The 6,000-nt window shown below is 35.9% G+C and overlaps 1 long non-coding RNA gene across 1 annotated transcript; it reads right to left on the bottom strand.

Annotated features, from left to right (window-relative positions):
* Positions 1 to 2,866: 2,866 nt before the first annotated feature.
* Positions 2,867 to 5,366, bottom strand: LOC139124001 (uncharacterized). Its single transcript, XR_011549826.1, has 2 exons — positions 4,720 to 5,366; positions 2,867 to 4,285 (listed from the first exon to the last, which is right to left on the bottom strand). It is a non-coding gene; the product is annotated as an uncharacterized lncRNA (long non-coding RNA).
* Between the last annotated feature and the right edge of the window lie 634 nt (positions 5,367 to 6,000).

Below are 6,000 nucleotides of genomic sequence, written 5' to 3'. Positions count from 1 at the left end.
AAGATGCAAGTAAGACCGTTCTTTTAAAGCTAGCTGAAAATGCTGTCGATCTCGATCTTCAAATTTGATCGAAACCGGACGACTCTGAACTGAAGTAGGGCGGAAGAAACGCCGTAGGCCTACAGTTGATATCCACGGTGACAAAGTTACTAGTCGACATCCGATCCATCAAAAATTGGAATGAAAACCTTAAGTTTCTGCCAGATGTCGATTTGATACAAATAAGTTCATATCTACGGAATTTTTGTAACTGGTCCGAAGAACGACTCCTAAATTATTGTAAGGACAACGGACACAAGTTATTTGTTGACGGCCGCATGTCTACGGTTAGCCCTACGAGTATGGCGAGAGTGTCCGGCTTTGGCTACGCGAGGCGGCGTAGCCAAAGCCGGACACTCTCGCCATACTCGTAGGGCTAGTCTACGGTGTGATAGACTCACAACGTTCCGAGATACCCCTTCATGTACGTTACATGTTGCTGCATTCGTGAGACGAATCAGTCAGACAAGCCTTACGAAGCATGGATTTTAATGTCAGCTGATGGTCGACTGCATTCTGGTGGTTGTGATTGCATCGCGTAAGTACTCAGTTCTTTATTTCAGTTATTCTTAAATGATTTGACAGTACCGAAGCCTTATAAATGTACTGACACAATTACTATGATGGTAAAAAATTCCAGAAAGAGATTTAAAAAAGAAAATCCAGGCGAAGATTTGAGTCACAAGGTCTTTCGATATAATGTAAACAATAGCACGCTATTTGCGCCCAGCTGTTCGGGTTGGTCAATTGCATATTCATGAACCATAGATACATTGTATCTATGGACACGATGGAAGTAGGAAGCCCTATCACCTTCAGTGGACGCATTTATTTTGCCTCATAGCCCAGTCTCCCTACACCCCCTAGATCTTTGTTGGGACTATGCAAACTACAACTTCATACAGCAAAAAACAGTATTGGCATTTCAGTCATCTGTAAATTATGCTTAATATCATAGTTTTATTGAATGTAATTTTGAAATGATAATTGATTAATCTAATAAGTTGAAATCCTAGAAGTTCTCTCAATGTATAATCATAAGTGTTCTGAGGTATGCATTAAAAGTGACAGTGTATTGTTTTACTTTTCAGGGATGATGGTACATGTAACTTAGCAGTGTGTCGCACTTCTATTCAGCTTGAGCAGTTTTACAGATCGTCATAGGGATCGTCATACTCAAGTAGCAACTGACACACCATGTACGTGGGACAAACCTAGGAGGGAGTCAGTTCCATTGCTTATTGATGAGATTGACATCAGGAACAATAGACCTACACCATTACAACCTGAGCCACTTATGGATAACCCTGCAATTAGTAATCCCTTATTAACACCAGAAGAAATCAGATCTGTTATGTCTAATGCTTGCCCAAAACAATTTTAGACTTTGTCTGTGATTTTAAAATTCTTTTGAGTTAAATTTCATTGAGTACTTGAAAGACAATATTGACAGTAAACATATATCCATTGTAAATGACGTTACCATTGTCAAAGAGATGTACAGGATTGGTTTGATTACAGACAAGCCCGTTTAACTGCAAGTAATTTTTATGATTGTTGTAATTATACAGGGAGAGGCAAAAATCATTATTTAATTTCTAAAATTCTCACAAAAGCTTCCAATTGTCAATCATCAGATGCAATCAGATTTGGTGTAGAACATGAATCAGTAGCTAAACACTTGTATTATGAACATTTATGTGGTGAAGGGCACAGGGGTACTAAAATATCAAGTTCAGGGTTTATCATCTCAGCTGATCTTCCCTTTCTTGGAGCAAGCCCTGATGGTAAAGTTAAATGTAGCTGTTGCAGTCAGGTTGAGTGGTTGCTAGAAATTAAATGTTGTTTTAAACATAAATATTAATTTCCAAATGAAGCAGCACAGGATAAATCATACCATGTATACTTGGATGAGAACAGAGTTAAATTAAAGAAAACTTCAAAATGGTACTATCAAATTCAAGGTCAGTTGGGTGTAACTGGTTTACCATTCTGTGATTTTGTGCTTTTCACAAATAAAAACATTAAGTGTTGAAAGAATTTTATTTGACAAAGATCTGTGGGATTCTATGAAATCCAAACTTACTAGGTTCTATGATACATTCATTGTCCCAAAGTTACTTGAATGAGTAATTATTTATGAACAGAGATCACTGTGTAACTAAAGAAATTTAGCAGGAAAGAAATGAGTAAATCTAAACATTTTAATGTTCCATACACCTATTCATTCACTCTTCTATCTCTCGGAAGTTACATGCCACTAAACTGTTAACTTGTGTGTCTTCTAATCAGCTTTATTTCTGAAAACAAAATCACTTATTACACAATCAATTTTGCATCATTCACACAAATCTACATGTATAATAAACCTTTCTATGTTACAGATAATTACTTTTATGTGGTAAGTGGTACATAAATACTAGCTGACAGTATTACAGTGTACTTCAGACCATATTTACCTGGCATAGCCCTGGTGGTTTTATTCAATAAAACTACAATCAGATTGTGATTGGCTTTATGTTCCAATGCAATAATACAAATTATTTACATTTCTGTGCATTGAAATATTACATATTATCAATTACTCCCAAGTATGAATCATATATATAGTATTTAAGAATTATTTAAACAAAACGGATTTCCTGGCATGGCAGTTTCAATTGTACATACAATGTCATATACTTTAGAATTCATATGAATAAATATTATTGTTATCATAAATAAAGACAAGTATAATTTAATTGTATTTTAAAAGTTGTTCATTTTTGTGTAATTTCAATGACTAAGCAATATGGTTACATTTCAAAAAACAATTAAGATGATGAAATGACAGTATCTGCATTTTTAATAATCTGTTGCAATTCAATACATACATTCACATATGTACATTAACTGTAATTAAATGACAACTACCCCCTCAAAACACTAAAAGAGACATGGAAAATTCACCTTACATGTATGGGATATTATTTTGGAAAGAATTGGCATTGGAATGAGGTCAAATGAAATCCAATTATGGCAAATTATGATTTCTAAAGGAAGGTATCTTTATGTTGATAAAGGATCAATGACATGAAATAGGAAAGCTATCATGAACTCTGCTGATTTAGCTTTGAACCAATGGGTGCCTGAAAATTACACAGTGCAGCAGCAACAGTAACACAACTTTTTTCAATTTCAACGGCGTGACTTGATTGATAAGATGGAATTTTTTCAATTGCCCAATGGCTTATTCTTAGTGATGCTAATTCTCCTTGATTGTAATATTTCATCTGAATTTAACAGTTTCCCTTTGGCAGTCTTACATTTTCTTTTAAACGGTGGGATTTTCAAAGTTGCCCTTTTCTCAGTCAAATCATCTCTGATAGTGAATCCTCCGTCAGCCATAATATCATCCCCCTCTTCAGTGATATCTAGAAAACCACTTTCTTTAGTACTATATCTGTCAGAAACATTCCTCCCCAAAGACGAGAAACAAAAGAAAATGCACCATTTGGAGTGATTGAAACAAGGAGTTTGTATGTATTATGATGTTTATATGAGCTGTATGTTGTTATCTGAGCTGAAGGACTTCTTGGTTTTTGAATGAATATTTCTGTGCAATCAATGATAGCTCTCATATGGGGGAAAATCTCTTAAATGACAAAGGCATGTGCTTATTTATTATTTGACATGAAGGCCATTTTATGATGTATATCATAACTTTTGCAAGGGCAGTTATCCAGGTAATAAATATTTGAGATACACGACTTTGAGAAACCACAAATATATCACTAAGAACAGATGACAGTAATCCCAATTTTAATTTCATCAGAGTCATGATAAATTCTTCAAACATTTTTAATTTTCTTTGTGGCCCTGGTTTATGATTGTTTTGGCTTTGCTGGTTGTTTTTTTTCCTTTGCTGATTAACAACCACTCCAATATTTAAGTCTGGGAGAAAAAGAAAGTATCAAATTAAACAACGTATACAGCTATGAAAGAGTGGGAACACCAGTGTACAAAGCTACAGATTTGTCAGTTTCCAGAACTTTATCAAGAAAAAATTCCCTTCGCAAAGTATCTTTGTCTTTAAATTTTGAGTTCAACGTATGAATTTCATTTTTTAGTGTGTTAATATCTTCAACAGTCAAATCAGTTTGTACAGAAGCATTGGTTAGGACTGGATCATCACAATTTACATCATCTTCCATAGCAACATACTGATGATCATATGGTACAGGAGTGGATACTTTGGATGTAAAATCTGTCAACAAAAAGATTATGAACAAAAGTTAAATAATGAACTAGAAATTTTGAGTAATGAAATTATAAATTACTCTACAATATTTTGTGAAAAATATGATTGCTAACAATAAAAGTATCACTGCAACTTAAACAGGCTGGCAGTGGCAGGTTACTTACACAGATGCATGTATTAATCAACATCAAATATACCGGTTTTCTATTTATATTAAATGGGAATGATATCACATGTTTTTCCAAACTGCACAACTTCAGATCTGAAGAACATTGATTTGATAAAAGTGTTTCAAAACTGTATTTCAAACATTATTTTTACTGAAAATTTATAACTATGCATGAAATACACATAAATGGACAAAATACTACTTAAGTTTGCCCTTTATTACAGTGATTTCAGCCTGAGGCAGTTTAAGCAAATATTTACATGACACCTACCTGGAAAACTTGCTTTGGAATTTTCTTCTGTAATTTCTAGTTCGCCACAAATCCCATCATATGGCTCAGAATGCTGCATTACACACCTATCATTTTGTGCATGCTGTTCAAACCGTTTAGTTGGTTTCTCTAGTGAAGCAGGGGCATCAAGGTTATATACCAGACGTTTCCTACACTTTGGTGCCGTCCACTTCGACATGGACTCACCCCAGTTGTTGTATTCGAATAAGGTTGGACCGGATGTTCAGATGTAGGGCCTTTGTTACCTTGGAAATGCCGGGAACACACTCTGGAAAAACCGTTTGGACACCAACTTCGTTACCTCCGCAACATACGAATCCATTGTAGTCACAGGCGTCTACATTGTCTTTCATTTAGAATGGAAAGTAACATTTTCCATCCACGTGGCCACGGGTACTTTTGCAGCTTTTCTAGCTTGACAGTGGCCGAATTACAACCAGGGGCATTGCAAAAGAAATGAGGCATCTTCTGGAGAGTAACAGTACTAAAAGTTCAATAATCTGAAAAATGTTTACTCGTGGCTGTGTCTCAATCCTACAGACGACAGTTCACATCAGTCCTGCCAGCAGCCATCTTGAAATTCTAGCCCTACCAGTTGTCAACAAACAGCGCCCCCGCACAACAAACAACCCACAATTTCTGTCGTTTTCATGCATCTCAAATATGGCGTATTCATAACCAATACAACTACCAAACCCTATAGAGATGCTTCTTGAACCTATATCCAAATATACACTCAAGAAACTGGTAAAATCAAACATTAGTGCCTACTGGACAAAACCAACTACACAATGAAGCGAATTCGAAATCGTCACTACGCTATCTAAACATTACAGCTTGCAAAATATCTCAACCTCATCAAGTCTGGTCATCTGTAACATCATGTCCTAGAGATGTACAACGAGCCTGTATCAAAGCGAAACTACTAACTGGAAATTATATCCTTCAGGCCAATAGGGCAAAGTTCAATCAATATGAGGTCAATGCTGTCTGTCAACTCTGCTTTCAAGAACCAGAGGATAGAGAGCAATTTTATAGCAATCTGCTACAAGCTAAACGCCACCAGAGAAAAACAGTGGAGCAAATTGGAGCAAATTCTTCAACAGCATAACTATAATGACATCATCTCGTTGCCAGAGACGACACAGCCTTCAAGACACAGCTAATTCTGGACTCATCAAAGATCATTCACAACCCACACCCAGATTTCACCAGAACTTTCGAGCACAGAACCCGGATGTTACTGTTTGCCCTACACAC

Source organism: Ptychodera flava (assembly GCF_041260155.1).
Source record: "Ptychodera flava strain L36383 chromosome 23 unlocalized genomic scaffold, AS_Pfla_20210202 Scaffold_23__1_contigs__length_28996876_pilon, whole genome shotgun sequence".
NCBI lineage: Eukaryota > Metazoa > Hemichordata > Enteropneusta > Ptychoderidae > Ptychodera > Ptychodera flava.
The sequence above is the reverse complement of the archived record's forward strand: the minus strand, read 5'-3'. Positions and strand labels throughout refer to the sequence as shown.